A 25438-nucleotide genomic window follows, 5' to 3' on the forward strand; every position below is an offset into this window, starting at 1 on the left:
GCACTGATAAGAACAAAGGTAGATCTAAAAGTCTAGGGTTGCCAGAACCTGTCTCGTTTTAAACTGAAAATTTTATGGTCACCCTACGCTATCGTGGAGGTCGAATTCCCCTGATTTAGTGACTTTTCCCAAAATTGGCAACATTGACCCCCCACCGAACAACAGCCCGTCATCTTTAGCCTAGCCAGCATAATAGTGGGACGTAAAACTTAAAGATTTCATTTCATTTCGAACAACACCCCCAGAAACCTACTGTTATACCATTCCCAAAACACCCTTTTGTACAGTTCTCCCTATTCGAAAAACCCTGTAAATAGCAGGGTTCATACATAAATATGGAACACAATTTCCCTGAATTTTCTAGGTTTTCCAGGTATTAATTTTGCAATTTCCAGGTCTAGTAGAAGAAACTAACAATACGAGAGCACAAATTTTAAGAATAATATATTTATATATTTGAGAATGGCCACCCTTCTCCCCAATGAACGATTGCAATTAAATATTGAGTCACAAGAAACTAAATAATTAAAATAAATAAAATTTAAGTTAAAAAATATTAAGTTGAGAAGTCTACTAAGGGAATTAATTAAATACTTTTGTTCCATACTTGAATACATTCAAAATATACAAAAATATTGGGTTGGGGAAGAAAAAGGCGCCCGCAAAATTTTAACTGATTCTTGTAGTATTCGACGACAGAAATCGATTACTGAAAGAATTTTTAAAATCGGCGCAGGCAAACATGGAGAAAATCGTATTTTAATGTACCGGTTGAAAATGGGAAAGAAAAAAAGACCACGAGATTTTAACTGATTCTTGTAGTATTCGATGACAGAAATCGATTACTGAAAGAATGTTTAAACTCGGCGCAGGCAAACATGGAGAAAATCTCATTTTCATGTTCCGGTTCAAAATGGGGAAGAAAAAAGACCGCGAGATTTTAAATGATTCTTGTAGTACTCGACGAGAGAAATCGACTAGTGAAGGAATTTTTAAAATCGGCGCAGGCAAACATGGAGAAAATCGCATTTTCATGTACCGGTTCAAAATGGGGAAGAAAAAAGGGCCCGTGAGATTTTAACTGATTCTTGTAGTACTCGACAAGAGAAATCGATTAGTGAAGGAATTTTTAAAATCGGCGCAGGCAAACATGGAGAAAATCGCATTTTCATGTACCGGTTCAAAATGGGGAAGAAAAAAGGGCCCGCGAGATTTTTAACTGATTCTTGTAGTACTCGGCGAGAGAAATCGATTAGTAAAGGAATTTTCAAAATCGGCGCAGGCAAACCTGGTGAAAATGGCATTTTCATGTACCGGTTCAAAATGGGGAAGGAAAAAGGGCCCGCGAGTTTGAACCGCTACGACGTATGTCCACGAATGTGCCCGTCTTCTCGAATTTAGTTAATTACTGTGACACTGAAACATGTGACACAGAGTCACATTGTGGATGACTCTGTAATCGGCAACCACTGGACATATACTCCTCCCGCCCTACAGTTTGATTATTTCGATCCATTCCTCACATGCTAATGGCATCTGCAAGAAAGAGGTAAATGTAACGTTCAATTGGCAATAGCTTTTCACCAAATTAAGCTGCATGAAATCTGATTGCATATTTGACATACTGAGAAAATTCTATCCCGTGGCCATATGTATCATATATCCCACCAGTTCGTAATAACAATTTTGAACACAAAATTACGGTCGTCCGTGTGACGTACTCCCAAAAGGCCTAATGTGTATTACCCACCTCACATTCAATGTAACCACATCCGTGTAGAATTTAGAAAGGAACTTCTTATGATGTATACAGGATGTCTCAAAAGTTCCCTAGCATATGGTAACTCTGTTATCAGAGTTACAACAAAATGTAAGAGGAAAAAAAAACTTGAAATATGACGTTTTCAATCTAAAGTGAACACTTAAAAAAAAAATCGGACGAGATGTTTGTGCTGTATACTCTTTATGCACCCAATTTTAAATGAAAATGCAACGTTGCCATTTTCCTGAACCCACAACATAAGTGAATAAAGTTACTGTTTGAAACGGGGCCTGGCCATCGACATGTTAGCGTAAAAGACAGTAACTTCACTCACTTATATTGTGGGTCCAGGTAAATGGCAACGTTGCATTTTCATTTCACATTGGGCGCATAAAGAGTGTACAGCGCAAACGGGCCATCCGATTTTAAAAATTCCTTCACTTTAGATTGGACACATCATATTTGGAGATGCTTCCCCCTCCGACATTTTGTTGTAACTCTGATAATAACAGAGTTACCCTACGTCAGGGGACTTTTGAGACACCCTGTATATCTTATTTAATATATGTTTGATGTCACTATAACTGTAGTATAATTTAGTTTGTTTAAATTTACAATTTAATATAAGTAGATTCGAAATTACATGCGTAGGATTTTGTATGCATCTAACTAATGAATTCTTGTATTTTCATGCTTAACTTAGCGACTTGGCTTTGGACTGCAACTGATTATTGTAATCCATTATTTCTTGAGAAGAAACAAGATATCCGAATCTTCATTTGGAGAATCAAAGGTCTATTTGAAAGCTGGGGATTACAATCATTAATTTCTACATTTCAAGGTGCGTAAATTATATATTCTGTATTCACTATTACTATTATTGGGTTTAGAATCAATCAAGCACTTCATGATATTTTAGGGGGATCAAGATGGGTGCCGGATAGATAAGTATTTGAGCGTCAGGCTCTTATTTCTTTTCAATTCAATATTTAATCAATGATTATTTTTCTCCCTCATTATTCCACCAAATCGTATTCCAAGATCATCAATTGTCATTACTCATTTGTGACCGTCAGCCTACATAGCATATTCGTAGGACGTAAAACAAAGATTTCGTTATTTTTTGTTTCTATCTCTTTTCTCCATAGCTGTGAAAAATAATGCCTTCAACATCATAAATTTGTATGCTACTTGCCTGCTTTCGCCTTCAGTCGTCTTACTCTTCGGACATCACAAAGCAAAGCAGGTACTTTGCAGTTGGCTTAGTTTTGAAAGGATAACATAATGATATTGGTGTTGCGATGTTCAGTACCGTAGGAAATTAAACAATGCTATTAAATAAATCGAGTAGCAATTGTATTTTTTTTAGCTTACATCCCTTTCAGACCGGCCATTTTTTTACAACATATTGTTATTTCTACTCTATATAAAATATATTCGGAGGTTGTGTTTTGGGGGACATGGTAGCTCAGTTGTGGAGCGTTCACCTCTCCTGTGTGAAGTTCCTGGATCGATCCCAGCACGTGCTAAATGGGCTTTGTGTTGGAAAACACTGTGTGTGGTTTTTCTCGGGGTTTTCCCGTTTTCTCACATTTTTCATTCTACTATTCCATTCATTCTCATCATCATCGTCTCCTTGAGCATACCCGGCATAATCGTGGAACGTAAAACTCAAAAATTCCATTTCATATAAACTTTGTTGCAAAGCAGCCTGATAGCTGAAGATACTTTGCAACACATACAAAAAAGTATTTTCAACATACGAACATAATGTTTCTGTGCAATGTTTTCTCTCCTCTATTTATACATTTCACTTCCTACACAAAACTGCATGCAGTCTACAAATATTGAGGTTGGACTTACGGTACCGGTGTCAGTACTTAGTACAAATTATCGATATTTGTAAAGAAAAGTATGTATTTTCTGGTACCGACATAGGAAGCACATTCTGATAGTTTAGTATGTCCCACAAAAATGGCAACTCAAGAACAGCAAAAATCTTCGAGATCTGATTTGCCTTGGTTGCTCTTTATATCCAAGAATATCATCCCATCCGTAATCAGTGGAAGATTTACGGGATTTGGGGCTTTCAGGCTGAAACCCACCCAAATTGCAGGATTTCTTTTTTTTAAAAAAAATCTAATGTTAGTCATTCCTATGCGTTACGCTTCAAGCCCTTCAAAAAATCTAGTCGTTTCTAAATAAAGGAAGTCTTTCTGTGTGAAGTCCCTCTCAAACTATTTTTCTGAATCCGCCGCTGTTCGTAATTTATTTTCCAACAAGAAATCCATTCCGACATCTACCTGAATAGGAAATTTTCCTAAAGTTAGATGACAGGAGGTACCAGTAGTAATAATTTCCTATCTGAGGGGTTACGTTTGATCGGTGCAACGTAGCCCCGATTAGAGGCTGAAACAACCTTCTTCCAGTTTTATTTTTCTATGACTTTGATATAAAGGCTGTGTGATATTTAGATCGAACGATTGATATTTTCAAATATCAAAACCTCGTTATCAAAATTTTTGATCGATATATCCATATTTTTGATCTCTCTCATATTTCTATATTTTCGATTTTTGATATTGTTTATATTTCGATATTGCTGTATTTTTCGATATTTCGACAAGTTTCGATAGTTTGTCGATATCGATTATCTATATCTAAAGTCTGATATCGCAAAGCCCTATCGAACCCCCTCCGAAATGAAGTTTTTGGCTATGGACCTCATTAGGCATGCGCACGAGACAAGACGAGACAGAATTTTTGTTACGAAATTCGAGACGAGACAGAGCTCTTCCAATAGAAACGGATCCAGTTTTCGAGACGAGACAACTTTCGCGGCACCTTTTCGAGAGGAGACAATCTCAAATCTTTTCTCTTGCGCATCCCTAGACTTGATCATGAGTTATCAAAAAAAAAATGTTAATGAGAAATAACATGTAAATACAATATAGGTAGCTAAAACATTTTTGTTTTCATTCTTCAGTAATGCATTATTATTAATCTCAGTGTTTTATAGTGTATTCTTAAGCTTAAGGTGATGTATAATTAAATTTTGAATTCAGTTAACTTATTTTGTTTTTAAAATGTACTTACAAACGTTTTTCATTCTTGAGTGTTTAAAGTGACGTATAGTTATTAAACATAGTATTTAATATTGTACTCTTAACGTGAAAGTGATATACAGTTAACTTTTGAATTCAGTTAACATTTTTCTTTTTAAAATTGCTTTAAAAAGTATGTAAAAACGTTTTTATTTTCTTTCTTGAGTGCTGAAAGTGATGCAAAGTTATTAAGCTTACTACTTTATATTGTATTCTTAACCCTAAACTGATACACAGTGCGTTTTTGAATAAATTATGTCAAGTTATTTGAGTGACGAACACTTGTTGAAAATCCTGACTACTGCTGGAACATTTTGCTTGTAAGGTGACGACTACTGGTGCAAGGATTTTAAAATATTGTTTTTCCTTCAACGGCTACTTCTTTTTTAATTCTGACTACATGGTCATTAAGGAAGGATCAGTGAGTTTTTCCAACTGGGGGGCGCGGTGGCTCAGTGGTAGAGCGTTCACCTCCGGTGCTTGGGTCCCTGGTTCGATCCCAGCTCGCGCCGTGTGGACTTTGTGGTGGACAAACACCGTGCTCGTGGGTTTTCTCGGGGTTCTCCCGTTTCCTCCCACTTTATTCATTCCGCCATTTCACTTATTTCTCATTATCACCGTCTCCTTTAGCCTAACCGGCATAACCGTAGGACGTTAAACATAAAGATTTTCTTTCCAACTATGGTACAGCTCCTACAGATTCACGATGCTCAGAGAAGAGACAAAATAGTATGTTTTCAACCTTAAAGTGAAAACCACTGGCGTTTTTACCCTGCTATGCAAAAGTAAGTGGGTACTCCAATGGGGTTCCAATGCGGTACCTAATTTCTGCATTTTAGATATTTGGAAATAATGTCTCTAAAATGTCAAGAACTGATATATATATTTACTGAAAACCAACTCGGTAAGCCTTATGGATATCAATATATGGGAAAATAAAGAGCGATACCATATGTATGTGGGGCTTGCATACTTGACGCTACAATTCGGAAAATGTATTAAAATATGACTAACGGCTATCAAAATGTCAAATAAAGTGAGGACCAACATAGTTACGGGGTTTTCGTGTTAGATGCTAAAATTTCCGAAATCGGTCATGGAAAGTTAATAAACACAAGTAACAATTTCACCTTAATGTAATTAGATATCTTCATGGGGTGTTAGAACATCATGGAGTCTACCAAAATTAAATTTTAAAAGCTTTTGAAAATATAATCTGGCATTTGTAAACAGTATTTGAAATATGTGTTTACCCAAAACTTCCAGCTAGTACATCTAACATCTGGAGAAACACTGTGAAATAAAAGTGTATGAGAACTTGAAATTTCGGAAACAATTATTGGTCACAACAAAATTAAATAAGATGTTACTTCTATGGGTTAAATGAGTACCTCAGTACAATTTCGATCGAAAGATTAGTTCAGTCCTAGGTTTTCTTCAGGCAGTTCCAAGGGTTCATCGAGCTGTGCAAAAGAATGAAAATTCGCTGTCAATATCTAAGATAGTAACCAAGATATAAGGAATTATATATTTTATGACGTAAAAATAGAGATTTTTATGGATTTGTACTTTTGGGTCTTTCCTAGAAGAAAAAAATTCAGAAAACTACTGTATATACCTTAATAGACAATTCAATTGGCGGGGACACAGTAGCTTAGTGGTAGGGTGTTTAACTAATCTTTTTTTGCAGAAACTATTGGAGTATTCACTTAACCCATAGAGATAGATCATACTTAACTACCTATTTAATTTTAAAATTAAATAAAAGGAAATATTTCAGTGTAGCGACCCACGATTATGCATTTTAGTCTCAGGGAGATTATGATTGAAGCAAGTGAATGTTCTTGACAGAATTGATGGAGTGCAAAGGTGGGAGGAAAGAAAGTACCCCGAGAAAACCCACGAATACGATGTCCACTACAAACTGACGGCCGCAGATCGAACCAAGAACCCAATACACCTGAGGTAAGCACTCTACCACTAAGCCACCGTGCCCCCGCCCATTTATTTGTCTATTAAGGTATATACGGTTATTTTCTAAAATTTCTTCTTCTTACAGCAAAGACTCAAAAGTACAAATCCATATGGGTCTCTATTTTTACGACGTCATAAAATACACAATTCCTTATATCTCGCTTACTATATTAGATATTGACAAAAAAAAATTAAGTCTGTCTGAGGTACTCACTTAACCAATAGAAGTACCATCTTATTTAGCTTTTGTTAGGATCAATAATTGTTTTCTGAAATTTCAAGATCTAATACGTTTTTATTGTATGGTGTCTCTCTAGCTACTAGATGTACTAGCTGGAAGTTTTAGGTAAATACATATTTCTAATACTCTTTACAAATGTCAAAATATATTTTCCAAAGCTTTTAAAATTTAATCTTGGTAGACCCCATGATGTTCTTAAACTCCATGGAAATACCTAATTACATTAAAATGAAATTGCTACTGATTTTTATTAACTTTCCATGACCGGTTTTGGAAATTTTACCACCTAACACGAAAACCCCATAACTGTATGGATCCTCTCTTTATTTGACAATATCTTGATAGTCATATTTTAATTAATTTTCTAAATTGTACTGTCTAATATGCAAGCTCCACGTACCTATGGTGTCGCTTTTTATTTCACCATATTTCGTAACTGTTAGGCGTACCGACTTGCGGTTTCGGTAAACACACACCTCTAACGTTATTAAGACATATTTTAGAATGTTTAGAAATGAGAGTTCTGCGAAAGTCATGGTACCCGAAAATCCCCATCAGGGCGTATGTGTAGTGTATTTAATTGAAACTACTTTTGAGGTTGTTGTAAGCCCTCGTAATTACGTTTCCGAAACTGCACCATCTAGTACGCAAACCCCACACTTCTATAGTGTCGCTCTTTATTTTCCCATATCTCGATATCCATAAGGCTTACCGAGTTGAGGTTTTCGGTAAACAGATGTCAGTTCCTTACATTTTAGAGACATATATTTTCATATATCTAAAAAGTACAGACATTAGGCATTAGGTTCCCCATGGTACCCCGAACACCATTGGGGTACCCACTTACTTTTGAATAGTAATACATTTTGAGTTGTTGTTCAGCATCAATAAACACTTCATAGTTTTTCTACGTGCGACCCAAAATACCATACATGACCGAACAGATTTTGTCCATTTAATCTCAAAAATGTTAAGATATTTTGTATTGTTAAGTACAACCAAATTAAGCACACTGAATGTAACATTTTAAATATTTTCTGATTTTTGTTGCAGGTATTTCGTGCATCAAACCAGGATTCTGCTTGAAAGACAGTCAAAAGAAGCAGTGTAGGTTGAGGCTAAAAGCACGTCCTTTCTGAAGACAGACCCAATTGTACTTACATTCTTTTGTACGAATATATAACCCTAATAAAGATACTGTACTACAAATTATTTCTTTCTTCCATAAATTAGAATAAAATATTATCTCTGTTTAAAGAAAATGTTTGTTAGTGTTAAGTCATTTCAACTCTTTTTCTCTGTAATAAGAACATTATCCCTCGCAATATTTTTTTATCTTTGTGCTATTACGATTGGATGAAGTAAAATTCTATACGAAGCACTATTATTTCAGACATGGATTAATAACTAATGTATTGTTCTGTATGTAAGACAATGTGTATACTGAACATGTCTAGCGAAGGTGTTGTTTTAATACAGAATCTATAACTCAGCTTTTCAGTAGTCAACTTCATTGGGAATCCGAAGAAAGAAGAAAGAAAAAAAAGTTGGACTTACCAACGTATTTGTGTTCGAATTCTGGACTAATCCAAATTATCAAGAGAAATCATTATATATTTCTTTGTTGCTATTTTTAGATGTATATTTTATCCAAGTCGTATGAAACGGAGACTTCATACATCGCTATACTTTGTATGAACTATGTCCCTTATTTACTTAATCACTTTGTAACTTTCTCTAGTGTTGACAAGGCCGCACGTGTCAATCGAATAGTTTAGTGTTTCACTCATGTCACCTTGTGACTAAGGTACGTCCTGTCGGTATATATATGATACTGGGTTCAATTAGCGATAAAATACATTTTTAGCATTAAACAAATGCAAAAATCTACACGAAATGAGATACCATGATCTCGGACTTACGGATAACACCAAGCAACTAATGGTACTGAGTGTGATTGAGTTTACTAGTTACTATCTGGCTAAAATCAGTATTCCTTTAGCTATACTTCTTTTCGTGCTCTGAATTGCAAAGTTTGAAATAACCGTTTTAAATTATTGTATATATATCTTCCGAGTAATTCTGAGAATCGTTGCTCTTTCGCAGGAAGCGCGGTGGCTCAGTGGTAGAGCGTTCATCTCCGGTGCTTGGAGTCCCTGGTTCGATCCCAGCTCGCGCCGTGTGGACTTTGTGGTAGACAAACACCGTGCTCGTAGGTTTTCTCGGGGTTCTCCCGTTTCCTCCCACTTTCTTCCTTCCATTTCACTCATCTCTCATCACCGCCTCCTTTAGCCTAACTGGCATAACCGTGGGACGTAAAATTTAAAGATTTCATTTCATTTTTCATTGCTCTTACTTTAAGCAATATATGAGCCTGTTAAACTGCTCGTTGCTTAAAATGTTGCACTAAGAAGGATGCATCCAGGAAAGTCCAAATTTGCAGAATGTCTAGAGCAGGGAAGAATAAATATGTTTAGTCGATGGCTGCACAACGCCTCCGCTGTCACCACGTTGTCACACAGCGAATACAGCGGACTTTTAAGAGTATTCTGCACTTACTATTAGGTATCGGCCTGGGAACTTTGGCGCATCTACCCAGTCTCCTTCTTGGTGTTGCATTTTTAATGGCGAGTACTGAGTAGGAATCATCTTGTGAGCGAATACGTTTTCGGCTGACACCACACTTTTAATTATTGCGATATTAAAAAAAACATACCTGTTAATTAAAATGTACAGAGAAGTTATTTCTGGAAAATTCTATTCAGGCCTCTTGTGGTAAGAACTGCGCTTTGAAAAAGTATACTATTAAGGAAAAGAATGAGGTAAACTAATCTTTATATCGTACAAGCAATGGATGATAACAGCTTAATAAATGATTGTACGTAAATCTTGTTTGAGTTTGAATATAGGATTGTATAAGGCTGTGCATTTTGCATTATTATTATTGAAGTGCTGCAACTAACTAACTGCAAACCATATGATAAATTCTTACAGTAATATATCACATATTGATTTACTCTGTATGGAAACGAAAATAGTTTAACAAATGGTTAACCTCCTTTGTGCCCATAATTTTAAAATTAACGCTTGTGTCACTTTTCAACACTTGGCTTTGCAGTAGCTTTCCAACGAATTAGCAGGAAGCATAAACTTATAGGACACCCTGCAGGTAAATACATTTCTTTGGACAGTTTCACTGCTCCAAACTAAGATTTGAAAAGTGTAGTATTGTTAATTTTATTATTATTGGCACAAAGGAGATCAACCATATTTTAAGCTATTTTTGTTTTCATACAGAGTAAAACAATATTTGACAACATTACAGTAAGAATGTATCATGCACTTTGCAGTATGTTGCAGCACTTTAATAATGGTGCACTATACGTACAATCTAGATCCTGCATATGTCCGATCCATACATTACAAGAAGGCAATACGTATTCGATACAGGTAAAATCCGTATATTTCATATGGACAACCTATTAGCTATATACATCCAATCTATACATTACATACGGCCAACCTGTACGCGACATACGTATAATCTATATGCTGCATGCAGACAGTCTGTAAGCTACATATATGCACTCTGTATGGTGCATACGGATATTCTGTATGCTGTATCTGGACAAGCTATGTGCGACATAAGGAAAATCTGTATAATACATACGTACAATACGCATACTGTATCTAGTCGTACGTATGGGCCCCAAATACAATATATATGCTGTCTCGGGGTTGAACGCAAGAAACATACGTACAGAACGTATATTGCATACTTCTTGAAATTATGCTCCGTCCTGGTAGTCAGTGTATGTCGTCATTATTAACCCACATGCTACATACGACCCTGACGTCACAAAGCTAGATATTACCTCCGTATATACTTGTTACTGCAGATGACGTCACACGAATGACGTCATTGCACTTATGCAGACAGTACGTATAATACATACTTTTTCAGCTATACGTTTGCTGCAGGATGTTATATACGGTTGTACGTTAAGTCCAGAAACTACAGGAATTACGAATGTAACCTACGTTTTTAAGTATGCCACCTACATTTTTTTTTCTCAGTGTAGCTGACTCTTACGACTTCAGTTTCAATAGCGGGATATCAGTAGAAATAGATATTGTTGGAACGTTTAATTCCAATTAAATAGCTTCTTCCATTGCTTCTTCTTTACGTCCCACGGTTATGCCGACTAGGCTAAAGGAGACGATGATGATGAGAAATGAGTGAAATGGTGGAATAAAGAAACTGGGAGGAAACGGGAGAACCCCGAGAAAACCCACGTACACTGTGCTTTTTCACCACGAATTTCACTTATTATCGGCTTTAGGAAATACCGATGAATTTTAAAAACAGATATGGTAGATTTTTATTTCTACCATTTTAAGCTTCAATAGAAAGATAGAACGGAGATGGAACTCATTCTTAGGACACAAAATTTCAGAAAAAACAAGTAAGTGAAACTAAAAGCTTTTTCTCTTTTTCTCACCCGTTTACTCTACGAGGATTGAATGTCGAAATCATAAGTGATTAAGTCAACAAGAGACTATACCACTTCCACACGAAATTTCACTTTCCTTTTATGTGTGAAGTTTCGTGAGTTTCGCTTAACATGATTAATAATAATAATATATGTTTGATTCGAGTTTTCAGAATTCCTAGTTCCCTGTTTTAGACAGTCCATATACACGGAGAGACTGTTAATATTAGATTAATTTTTGAAACGATACACTACGCATCACTTACTAAACTATTATAAGCAGGGGGTAAAAGTGAGGGGGAACGCGGGAGGACGCAGTCTCCCTGCTTCCAGGAAATATCCGTGACGCCCTCCCCCCACTTTCTAATAAAATTACAACGGGCAATGATAGGTAGGGGGACGGCGTAACGACATGCGTCCCTCTACCTTCTCTGAAATCATAGATCTTTATCAATCTTGTCTTCAATAAATCTTTACGCTTTTCAACGGTGGGATTAGTAACAGAATTGCTTTCTTACTGTTCTTTTTTTGATGATTTTGCTACCTTCAAATTGGCTTAACACTACTGTGTGTGTCTGGCCTGGTTGATCATTACAAGTAATGATAAAATACTTTTGTTCCTCCAATGAGTTAAAGTAAAATACTTTAAACAACGAGTAACTTTATTTTTTGCTTTACAATATATTTCCCAAGTACTTACCAAAATACAGTATCAAATATATTTTGTAACAAAGATAAACTAGAATTTAGTTACCGTTATGTTAAGTCATTCATATCTGGTTAACTTTACTACAAGTCTAAATTCAACCACACTTATCATGCAGTGGAACCAGTAGGAGACATACAACCTGCAATTACGCAACATCGAACCAAGGACGACATTGATAGACAATTAGAGCTGTTTCAACGGGTATCTGGAAAAAATGCTCTTCTTAAACAGTTTCGGCATACGATGTTCCTAGTAAACAGTTTCCACGTAATGTGGACACACACATTATCCACATTTGTTCAATGAAGGCATTTTTAATGTTTAGGCAGGAGATATTTATTTCAAAAAGATTCATTCCCAAAGTATTTTCAGCATGTGAGAGTACTCCTCCATACGAGGATATACAAATCCGGGGGTTCTAGATCAGCACTCCATAGCCAATTGATAAGCAGGCGAGATCCAGTAAAGAGACTGTCTCGATTCCCGAACATGGAGGGTTATGTTCGTTTGTGCTGCGGTGTTCTGACTTGCACCGCACTTGTTCCGTTTGCTCCCCTACCGTTCCAGAGGAAATACAATTTTAAATTCGCGACTAGAATAATGTGGTCTCAACCTTCGTCTTATTGAAAATCATCGCATTCAGGAACGGAAGGTGACGTTTATTTAGGCGTTTGCTCCCATAAAGTTAATGAGAAAATGCAATATTCCATTTCTTTTTTTATGATTAATTTTAGAGCGATATGATCTGGCAGCATGTTGTAGTGTTGTTGTGTGTGCACTGCTTTAAAATAACATTTTTCTAGGACAAAAAGATGAAACGGAACAACTGCGGAAGAAAATAAATCAAAGTGGCATCCACAAATGCAATCCTCCGTTTCCAATTGCGATGATTTTTAGCACAATGTAGAGGTTGGAGAACTGCTTTAAAATTGTATTTTCCCGACAAAAGTAAGGGAGCAAACAGATCGACTATAGAGAAAAATGGATCAAGTGCAGCCCGAGTGAACCTTTTATTTCCGTATGCGATGATTTTTTATAAGATAACAAACAAAGCAACTGCAGGCCAATTCAGACCAAATGCAACATAAACGACTGAAAATAGTTTTCGAATCCAATATCAATCACAGCACCATTTTATATATGAACTAATAAATGAAAAGCATAAAACAGAAAATATCTGCAAGAAGTATTATTAAAAAGTGAGTTTATCAGGTGTTTCGGCCTTCAAGAAATTCACTCAATACATACTGCTAGAGGATTTTAAAAAATGGATAAAATAAGGGATGGGATTGAAAAACTCTATATTCTTATGGGTTATTAGGGTGTGGATATACATTCAATGATAAAAAGCGTCACACTGTGAACATAATACAAACAAAATACTGGCCAGAAAACTACAAGCTAGTAGCAACAGTTTGTGATATGACAAAAGAGTGATCAAATATTTGTACTAAATACGTAACAAAACTACCTTTTCTTTATTATTTTTTATCCGAAAGGGTACTATTACATGTCAGAACAATTTTTCTTATCGGTTAGATAGTGATAAGGCTACTTGACACCGTCAATGACTTTTTTTTTATTTAGAAGAAACTCATATACCAACTTTAAGTTAAAGATCTACGTTTTATGTAAATGAAATGAAATTATATATTCAGTTTGTTACGTATTTTGGGCTAAAGGAGAAAGATAATTAATAAAGGCGAAAGATAATGAAAGAAACTAACGGATTAAGATAGTATGTAAGGGAACGAGAGAATTCCGAGAAAATTCACGGACATGATCTTATCCACCAAGAACTCAATTGACCTAGGATCGAATCGTTGACCTCCTAGGTAAGCGCTATACTCCAGAGGTAAGCGCTATATCACCAAGTTACCGTAGATTTATTTCAAGTACCAAGTATATGCCGCATTATTGCCAGATTTACTTATTTCCAATCATTCTCCTGCAAGGCCTATATTCCTAACTTTAGTGATTTTTTTAGGGGAAAGAAAGTTTCATACACAATAGGATATGGAAATTTCTCGTATACTAGATATTACCAACTCAATGAGTCACAGTTGAAACTTTCTGACTACGTATTTCTCGCACTCTCAGTAAACTAGACAAACAGGGGACGAGAAAGTTAATGTTGGTAAAATTACGGGCCATCAAGAAATATTATTTATACCAGCGTTAATGTTGTACACAATTAAAGAAGTTGATGTGGTCGGAGTTGCGCTCCGGTAGATTTTCATAAATCTCCAGGTTTATCCAGCTGTTCATTTGACAGTAGCTGAGCAAACGGGCAAGAATAAAACACAAGAATGAATTCTACTATCATCAGAAATTGGTACACGCTCTATCGACTTCGTCACTGTTGTGTATGTACATGTGTTAGGTCATTTGGGTTTAGATTACCGTATTTCAGTATTTGTCCCCTCAGTTTCACCGGACAAATATCAGAAGAAAACATTCGAATAAATGAAATTCTCTGTTTTGTTTTTTTGCTTTACTATTGGGAATTATTTAAATGTGAATTACCTACACAGTTTATCTGAATGGTACTTCGATTAGCAATAACAAGATATTGGAGTTATTGACTATATATTATAATGAAACGTAATTAGGTGCACAAAGGAATCAACTCCACTTTTGCTCATTTTAGACATACATCATCTTTAAGATGAATCACCACCCGGAAGTCAGTACATATTTTAGTTCATTCCCTTTACTACTACGCAATGAAACGTTACATATTATAAATATTGTAATATAAGATAGAGTATTATTTCAGCTACAGCACAAGACACTGTTTCATTTGATTGTGTCTCCTGATATCGAAAAATATAACAAATAAAAGAAAATATTTGTTTCCTTTTACAATGAGCAGACAAGATGGCACTTGCTTTAGATCTTACTAGAAGTGCTCCGTTTTATGAAATATTTATTTGTATGTATAAAGTATTTTAAAGTAACAATCTTATCACGAAATAGATAATTGTTTGACCGTTTTTCGTGTTATGTTTCATATTTTATTTAAATATTAATTTACATTTAAAGAAATAGATTTTGAGACGAAACTTGCGCAGAACGCCATAATGCGTTGTTGCCAAATTTGTACGTTTACTGTAGTAGTCACAATAAGAAAATTCCTGGATTCTAGCGTTACAGTGCGAGAAGAGGAATCGCAGTAAGGGTCGAAAAATAATTTATCCAATAAGTATCTAAGCAGAATTCCATGATCACTTCCTTTATTATCTGGCATCAGTAAACACTCGACACTATCTGGCAATGTCGTACTATCCTAGCAGTGTTTATCATAGCACCGAAGACACCTAGTTATCCACCTTAAGATTCTTATCTGAAGCACCCTTCATAGCCAGAAAGATTCATCTCCTAATAGCCCTATTGTAAATAACTATTATAATGTGAAAAACTATGTTAACTATTCTATATCCTTAAGTATGCCGTACAAACTTTGTGTTTGTTTTTCTTAGGCCTCTTTCACACTACATGCCGTTCCATGAATGGCTCCGCGCCGTGTCTACAAAAGTTGTGCCGTGAAATATATGGCTTTTGTCTTGGACATCACGGTAGCTTTTTTTTTCAGCCAAAAATGATTTGTAGTTTTTACGATAGAGACAGTATGGATGATCGACATGGGTTACTAAATTTCTACTGCCTCTACTTAAAATCTAGAAGACGAAAGCACACGGGAAGGAAATGAGTTCATTTCTTGAATATTCAAAGACCTGTAGCTGGTGCACTTGTGCTATTATTTAGAGACTTTAGAAGTGATGAAACGAAGTTTTATATATATATATATATATATATATATATATATATATATATATATATATAATTTTTGTATGTCGATAGCAACCCTTGATGAGTTGCTAGAGAAAATAAAAGGACAAATTTTAAGGCAAAATACCCACTTACAGTTGTGTATTTAGGAGGTGGCTATCGGGCTCAAGACCCCCTCCCCGAAATAAATTTGTTATATGCACAACTTCAGTAAAATATGTCGGAACCCAAAATGAAAAAGATAAGTGCGTATTCACGTGTTGTGCATAGGCCCCCTTCCCCGAAACAAAATCCTAAATACGCCACTGCCCACATAAGACATGCCATTTCACCAACTGACAGACTTGTTGTAGCTCTGAGGTAAGTAGTTAGAAATTCTACGTTTCGAAAATATATGACGTTCATATTTACACATTTGTAGCAATTGTAACTTGTTTTTGAAAATATATATCCCAAGTAACACAATATCAAATTTATTTTTTTAAAAAAAATGATCTAAATCACATTATCCTAAGTATTAATAATACAAGATTAAACTAAATGCTATAATATACTTTCTCTTAATTTTTGCTTAATTCATGCAAAGGATAAATGCAACATAAAACACACATTGCATTCATCAAAAGGAAATTACCAACACAATCTGAGAACTATACTCCAAATAATCCAGATGGTCGTCACATGAATCAACATCATTATTTCTGCATACTATAAATTACAAACATTTCTTGTTTATCCTAGGTCAACTTACTATTATCACAAAATTCGTTGTTTCGTCATTGAAATGAATTTAAAATGCACAGAAAAGTTATTTGGAATACAATCTTCCAGTTGTGGATAACAAAATTTCAAATCTAATAATGTTTTAAGTTATGCTCTTATTATTTATCACACAATAAATATTGTAATGCAAACCATCATAAATATATTCTACCGAAAAGATTCATTATTATGAACAAGTTAAACACACAGAAAGAGAGAGAGGGAGAGGGTTTTAAATGCTACTTAAAATATCACATTGTCGTTACAGATACATAGCAAGTGGAAATACATTCATATTTACATACACATAGACACACACATATATATACAGTATAAACTTATATATATATATATATATATATATATATATATATATATATAGGGTGTTTATTTATTATTTAGCCAAAATCCACTGATGAAATCTTTACATCTAAACAATCAAGGAAGTCCATATGCACATAGGACGAAAAAAACGTTTTTCAAAATTACGAGGTGCCGAAATCGAGAAAATCGTAACTTTGAGGCTATCTAGCTCAAAACCATGAGAGATATCGCAGGCGGTTAAAGAAATATTAGAGGAACTAGTACACTCTCTATCTAAATAACTAAGTTTCAGAGTTGAGACGAATCGGCGCAACGGATTTTATACAGGGAGCTGCGGTATTGGACATGATTCCTTTGTGTTTTGTCTCTTCTATTTCTCTAAAATCGTGTTCACCGGTACAACCCAACTCTGAAACATAGGCTTTTAGATAGAGAGTGTACTAGTTTCTCCTCTAATATTTCTTTAACCGCCTGCGACATCTCTCATAGTTTTCGAGCTAGGCAGCCTCAAAGTTATGATTATCTCGATTTCGACACCTCGTAATTCTGAAGCAATGTGTTTTTTGCTCTATGTTCATATGGACTTTCTTTATTGTTTAGGTGTGAGAATTTCATCAGTGGGTTTTGGTTACATAATAAATGAACACCCGATATATATTGTCAACCCAGCCACTCAGTGCCTAGTTTGGGGATGCAATTTTGAGTGCAACTGGATGCCTTCCACTCACCATCTAGAATGAGTGGGATAAAACTAATATTCATATGCGAGAGGTTTTCTTAATGGGGATACATTCAAATAAGAATACGCTAACTTCATTAAATTGATATCACTGTATTTCTCATAATTAAGAGTTTACTGTAAGATTTCGTAATGCAGTTAATAACGGATATTAGGAACGATTTGCCAGACGAGTATAGCAACGGTCGAGTATTGAGCCTTTGAGCCCTGAGTCGGTGTAACACATACCTGGAAAATCTGGTGTTGTTCCAACGATGATCTGGCGTCGAACCTGGCTCCTCTATGATGATACTCCTGATTGCTGAACTGCGAGGACGAGCATTGAGGTATGAACTCCTCTCAATAGCTTCTCTGGTCGTGACGTTCTGCGTTGTTAAAATAATGTTGTTTACGATGAATTTCCCGTCGCTGTCATCTGGCTGTCTGGCGATTTTAAACTTAGTTCTCCAAGAACTCGATCTCCAAATACTGATCTCCAAGTACCGATCAAATTGGTATCCAAAGACTGAATCGAATTGGTCTCCCAAGACTGAATCACTAGGTATCCCAAGACTGATCCTGAACCTCTCTCATCCTCTGGTTTTGTTGAGCTTGGTCCAACCTCCGTCGTCTGCTTGTCGTCTGCTTGTTGGCACGTGCGACCCCTTTTCACATGGAAAAACAAATTCCTTCCATGTGTCAAGACTCAAAAACTGCAACTCTCGACACACTCTGATTTCTCGATTCTAAGCAATTTCCGCATATCCGTGATTTCGTGAAATTTGTGAAATCTTACAGATTCTCTTTGTACAATGCATAGAATCTGGCTAATGTGAGAATAGACGCATTGTCTACATTTCCTTCCTACATTGCCAGACTCTCAACGAAGACATTCTTATTCACATTTATTTACAACAGACTGCTGACACTGGAATTAACAACATTGTGCAGCTTGCATTATATTTCATACAAAACATTTAATTACCTTAACCTTAATATACGATTCTTGTAACGTAAACATTAAACCAAAATTGAAAATATACAAAATAATTAACTCGAAAAACGAGTGTTGCCACATGGCCCCCCTTAAAATCTTGGTTGCTTCGCAAACCAAAGTAGACCTCGTAAGAGGGCGATTTTTCATGAACACCCTGTACAACATACAAAATGAATCAGTAGTAAAACATAAATGTAAATTTGAAGTTAAAACAAACATGAGTAACTTTGTAAAATAGTAATATAGACAATAATTGATATTCCTTCACCTAAACATTAATAATATATATATATTTCAATCTTTTAATCATTTATTTAATTCATATAATTATAGGATACAAAACTTCAAAAATGTAACTGGCAAAGTATATGCTCACGACATCTAGTGAGTTTTCAATGAATTACTTGCTCATCGCATTTGCACAAGCACTCTGTGCAAAATTATATATATATGATCATTTACAAGTAGTCTTGGTTAATCTCTCATAGCAGCGCTTTTAGGGTTTCGTATTACAAAATTTTCCACTACTCTTTCTGTCCATACGTGCCAACTGACGCATTTATTGGCCGTATTAGTACTGGTTAATCATCATTTATTTCCACTGCCATTAGATTGGAAATCTAGAAAACAAAACTCGTAACATAGTATTAAAACATAGTAGGCTGATATCTTGTCATAGCACTGTAAAAAAACTGAAAATATAATTGTTTTATTTTCATCCTAAAATTTAACCACAGATATTTTAAAGTTGACGGAAATAAAATCTTGCTGCAGGGCGTTGGCTACGCTGCTGAAAGTTCCAACTTGGTAACTGCTGGTTCATCATTTTTCGACCAAGGTTAATCTTATTTCCGCTCCAGCAACTCTGTTTGCGCGTCACTCTTGTACGGATAACACTGGATGTTAATATTCACTACCAAATATTTCGTTATTTGTCTTAAAATATTGTGTTTTATAGCACAACTACATCGCACGGATAAAAGAACTCACTTTTCATGTCTTTCGGGCACTCGGTTTTCCCGTGTTTGTCGAAATTTTCAAGAAAAACGTCGGTTTTCGTGGTTTCATAGTGTCCCATTACTGTATTAGTGTGTTTCTCATCTTCTGTAGTGATGTGGTACAAGTGTGTGTTTTCCCACTCAGTTTCAGTGCTCTTACTACAATCTGCTTTACTACGATCTGGCAAATTTTTACAAATAGTGATATCAGTGCTTTGTGGCATAGTTTTAAGTGTTGGTTTGTTCTTATTTAAAATTGTGGCGTAGAGTGGTGAAATTTGTGAAAGTACGTAAGTCTCAGACTCATCTCTACCACTTACTTCTAAGTCTATATTTGATCTTACATATTTTTACTATTTCTTACACTATTTTCGTATTTTCTCTCTATCCTATTTAATCTTATCAAAATATAACACGTAATAATTACTATTACAACTAATACACTTCCTAAAACTAACGCTGATATTAATAATAATATTGTATTGATGTCCATTTCCTTCGTTTTTGGATATTATCTGAAATAGACGAGAAATAGATAAAGTCGGGATAGGCCTACTTAAAATTCGTAGACAATTACATTTATTATAGTTAATTAAATAATTAATATTCCTATCTTGTGTCTGCTTACACTTTTTGCGTCCTAAAATTCGCATATTTTTGAAGCAGTCTCATTTTGTTCTTTCTGTGTCGAGCACACTTGCTACTTTCTCAGTAATTCTCGTGCATGACCGTTAAAACTTTAACTATGTGTGAAATCCCTCTAACCATAACTCGGAGATTCTGTTTCACACTTAAAAACTCGTGATTTCACAATTTTGCTACCATAAATATAGCACTAAATTATATTCGCTATATCTCTCTATATTTAAACTTTTATTACTTATTTCCTACGTATTTATGTAGTTTAGACATTAGTTTAATCATCTACGTGGTTAAATATCATTAATTTTATTAAATAGTAATTTTTCTGTAATTTTAAAAATATATTTCATAGATTTACGCTCGGACTGAGCTTTACGCGAAGCCTACGAGGTTCTCTGCGTAGCGGGATAATCACTGAATCCTTCGTGTTCGTTCGAGTTCACTCGGAACAGTTCGTATTTCGTCTGCAGTGTTCCGTGAGACCTGGAGTGGAGACTAACCTAGCCTCTCACGGGGTGTTTGTCTGTACTCTCTCGCCGGGTCTCTCTCTGTTCATATTCTTACCTCTTGCTGTTCAGAACGTCCAAAAGCTGTTTGACGCAAATCCATACTGAATTATATATGAGCATTGCTCGTAGCGTTTGCAAATTATATTCCACAATAAAATAAATAATTCTAATGATTCTTTTCAATCAATATTGATTGATTATTACTAATTATAATAAAATACATTATTTTCTTTTCTTTTCTTTGTAAAACTTACAAAAATTTTTGGACTTTAAAAAAATTAGTAAATATCTTATTACTACATAAACTAAACATTCTTCAATACTCTTTGTGAACTATTTCTAGCTTTATCTATGCTTATTCCAATATTTTAACCCTTTAATTCACCATATACATACAACATAAAATTCATTATTCATTATTTTATAGAAACACTTGTAGTAATTATGCATATATCTTATCTACTACTACCATAATAGTAATATATTATTATTTTGTCTATTCTTATCTATTATTAACTATTTCTATTGTTATTATTACTAATATTATTACTTTCTACATTTATTTTCCTTATCCCTTCTTGAATGTTTGAATGTTTTCTACTTTATCTATCCTTGTTTGATGTTACTATCCTAGATTCGTCTAGGTTATCTATTCTCATCTATTTCTATCCTTATTTTACTATTTTCCTTCATTTCTTTCACACTTAAAATAGTAAATTTCTTTCACACTTAAAACGGAAATGGGACATCGTTCGATACCGTATTACAATACAACCTATTCGGTTTGGGTAGTATAACCTATTATGGACTATTATAGACTATAGACTTTATTTACTTGACTTCATACCTTCATTTGGTGATGGTGTTTACTATTGGTGATGGCTGTTTGGTGAGTATGGAATGCATGATTTGCATACACTTTTGACACTTTTACATGTTTGTTTACATCCGACTTCATCGTTTTTTTCTTTTTTTTTTCAAAATTACCAATACTTAATTCTATTGTTTACAACGTGGTTTACAACCTTTTCTAAACTTTTCCGTTCTAGTGCACGGAATATTAAAACATTTTTATACAATATCAAACTAAATGATTTTATTATTATTATTATTGTTATTATGGTTCGTTATTATTATTATTATGGTTCATTGTTTTCTACTTTATATTTTCTTATTGATTTATACAGTCTACACTACAACGCTATTAATGCAATGACTAAAACAACTAATACTAATATGATGGCTCCTATTACATACATCATGTAATTTGTTTTGATTATTAATAGTGGTACAGTGGTATCCACTTTCAGTTTTAATAAATTTTCCGCTAGATTATTGAGTTCCTCGTGGTGTATACTAAAATTTAACTGCTTGAGCGTCCAATTTCCTATCAAACTTAGATGTTTATTATTTACGCTTATTACTTTCCTCGTTGGAATCGCCAATTCTCCAAAAATTAGGTTATCAAATGAACTGTAATCAATGAAGTACGAACAATTATTCCCGAAATTTACCTTCGTCGATGTAACTTCGTGATGTTTTCCTAGTTTAGTTACATATCCTTCTACCAATGATGAGTATAATACTCCAGCATGAGTATGTTTATATACTACCTTGCCTAGGTATTTCTCCGTTTGTTGTTCGCAACCACTTAGCGATCCATTGAAAACAATGTTGTTCAAGCACTTAGCTGCATCATCTAATGATATCTGCTCGCAAAAATACAAGAAACTCTTGAATTCGCACTTCGATCGATCTAACGTATGATACATTCCATTAGCTAAGTATACCACTTCCGGTAACTTGTAATATGTTCGAAAATTGTTCGTTAGGTAACCCATTGAAATTACATTAAACATCTTTGATACAGTATTTTCATAAACAATAGGCGTTTTTAGTAATAAGTCGATGTTGTTTTCATTATAGTTGTATTTCATTAAATAAATCGATGACACTCGATAGAACATTCCTATGTCGAAACGATAAATTGAATGCTTCAAAATATCATGACTAGTTATAAATTTGTTCACATCTAAATTCGATAAAATATGATAGGTTAATTGGTTGCTAAGTATGTCATTAAATATTTTATTAACTCTCTCTCTAGCTAAATGAGAAAATAGATTGGTTAAAATTTTCCTTTAAGCTTGCTGCAAGTAGCAATACATCTCTTGCAGTTTACTCCTTACATTCTGAAGAACATGATGCACCTTTACTACCACACCATGCATTATTGATATTTCCTCATTATGCGATATTTTTAACTTGTGAATTTCTTCAGCTAATACGTTTTCGTGTTCAGACAGTTTCTGAATCGATGTTGACAATTGCTGTGTGTGTATTAGGTTATAGGCTGACAAACCTATAGACCCAAATCCTAATAACATAGACCAAATTGAACGTTTAGTTCTTGTTGACTCCATACATTTAGAACTGCCGTTTATAAATACAAATTGACATGGTATTGAATTTATTATATTAATTCTAAATTGTCTTTCCCTTTCTGCGTACTCTTCTAAAATATCATACGATTCACTACACACTTTGTGCATAGGCACAGCTTCGTGAAAGTTTACATGTAATCTGATAGTTGTATAAACCATATTTGACGCATGAACCGCCAACGAATCTTGCGTTAGAGCTATTCCTACGTCCTTCATAGTTAATTGATTATGGTCGTCTGACTTTCCAAAATGAACCATAACTATCAACTTTATAAAGATGACCAACATTGTTGATTCCATTTTATACTGATTCCTTTTCAGTCCCGAATAAAAGTCTGTAATTAGTAAAACCTAATATTAATTTTTCTTGTTGGTATTCATTAATTTATTTATTTGTGTTTTAATCTACTATTCACAATTTTATTTATTCCTATGTATTTTATATTTAATTTTACTTTCTAGGTGTCAACTGATTTTAATTTTAGTTTAATTTCACATTCCATACATTTATTTATTTATTCACAATTCTAGTAACTACAATCCAAAAAGTGTCTATCGATTCGGGAAATTTCCTGATGGAGATTAGCATTTCCTCCAATCTCGGATTTAGGGTTTGGTTAAGAAAGTGCCCCCTTTCTGACACTTCATCGGTAGACCCAATTTGTACCATAGTTACATTAGACCCTATGTTAAATATTTAAAAAAAATTTTTTTTTCACCAAATTTTAAATTTATTCATCACCATCCGATGTTTGATCTATATCACCAAACTTTTCACCATTTTTACTCTCTACAAACAATTTTAATCGTCTTAAGTCTATAGTGTCACTTTTCTTTTCACCCTTTTTAGTTTCATACTGCACTTTGTATGAATTATTATTTATTTTGTCCACAATTACCCCTTTTGTATTGTAACGGTTTCCAAAGCATGCCGGCAAACCTGCTCTTGGCATTTTCCTAATTAAAACTTTTTGACCGATCTCAAAACTTGGTTGGTCAAACTTTTTCTCTATTTGCTTCTTCTGAGATCTAAATCTTCTCTGCAAATTTTTATACGCCAATTGTCGTGCCTCTTTTATGCTCTGAAGTCTCACCTCATTGTCGACGAACTCGCAAGGAATGTGTAGGTCCTGCTCAAGAAACGTTCTTGGTTCGACTCCATGCAATAGATAGTACGGCGAAAAACCAGTACCATCATGCACTTGCGTATTAATAGTAAATATCAAACTTGGTAGTATCTCATCCCAGTTTGAAAAATCTTTATCAATGTAATGCTTCATTACTTGCTGTAATGAGCCAATGGCCCTTTCTGCGCTTCCTATCGAATAATGGGCACTTGTATTCGCAAAATGCATTTGCATTCCAAATTTCTCTGACATTTCCTCCAAGATTTTGCTGCGGTGAGATGACATCCTATCCAGATGGAGCTGAGAAGGGACCCCATGTTTCGTAATAAGATCTTCGAATATTACTTGAGCAACGATCTCTGCCGTTACTGCGGGTACCGCTCTAGCGATAACGAATCTAGTAGCATTATCTACAAATACTAGAACATACTTCTTTCTATTATTACGAGACAACTTGAAAGGACCAACCTCATCCATCACAACTGACTGGAATGGAGCATAAGAGGGATACGTCTGCGCGTGAAATGGTACTCTTCCTGTTTTCCTTTTCTGTATCTGACAGCTTATACATTCACCTATTTTCTCCATAAAGAATTTCTTCATATTCGGAAAATATATAACCTTTAGTGCACGTTTGTAACACTTCGTGTAAGAGAAATGTCCACCACCATACACCGAACAATGTAGGTTCTTGAATACCTGTTCTCTTAATGTATAAGGGATACATAACAATAACTTTGTACCGCCTGCCATTCGTTGTGTTCTGTATAGCCTATTGTCCTTCACCGTATACCATCGAGCTTGTCTTTCGGCTTTTACGTCTGCATTTTCTGGATGTTCAA

This window comes from Thermobia domestica, chromosome 7, assembly GCF_964235325.1.
Source record: "Thermobia domestica chromosome 7, izTheDome1.hap1.1, whole genome shotgun sequence".
In the NCBI taxonomy this organism is placed as follows: domain Eukaryota; kingdom Metazoa; phylum Arthropoda; class Insecta; order Zygentoma; family Lepismatidae; genus Thermobia; species Thermobia domestica.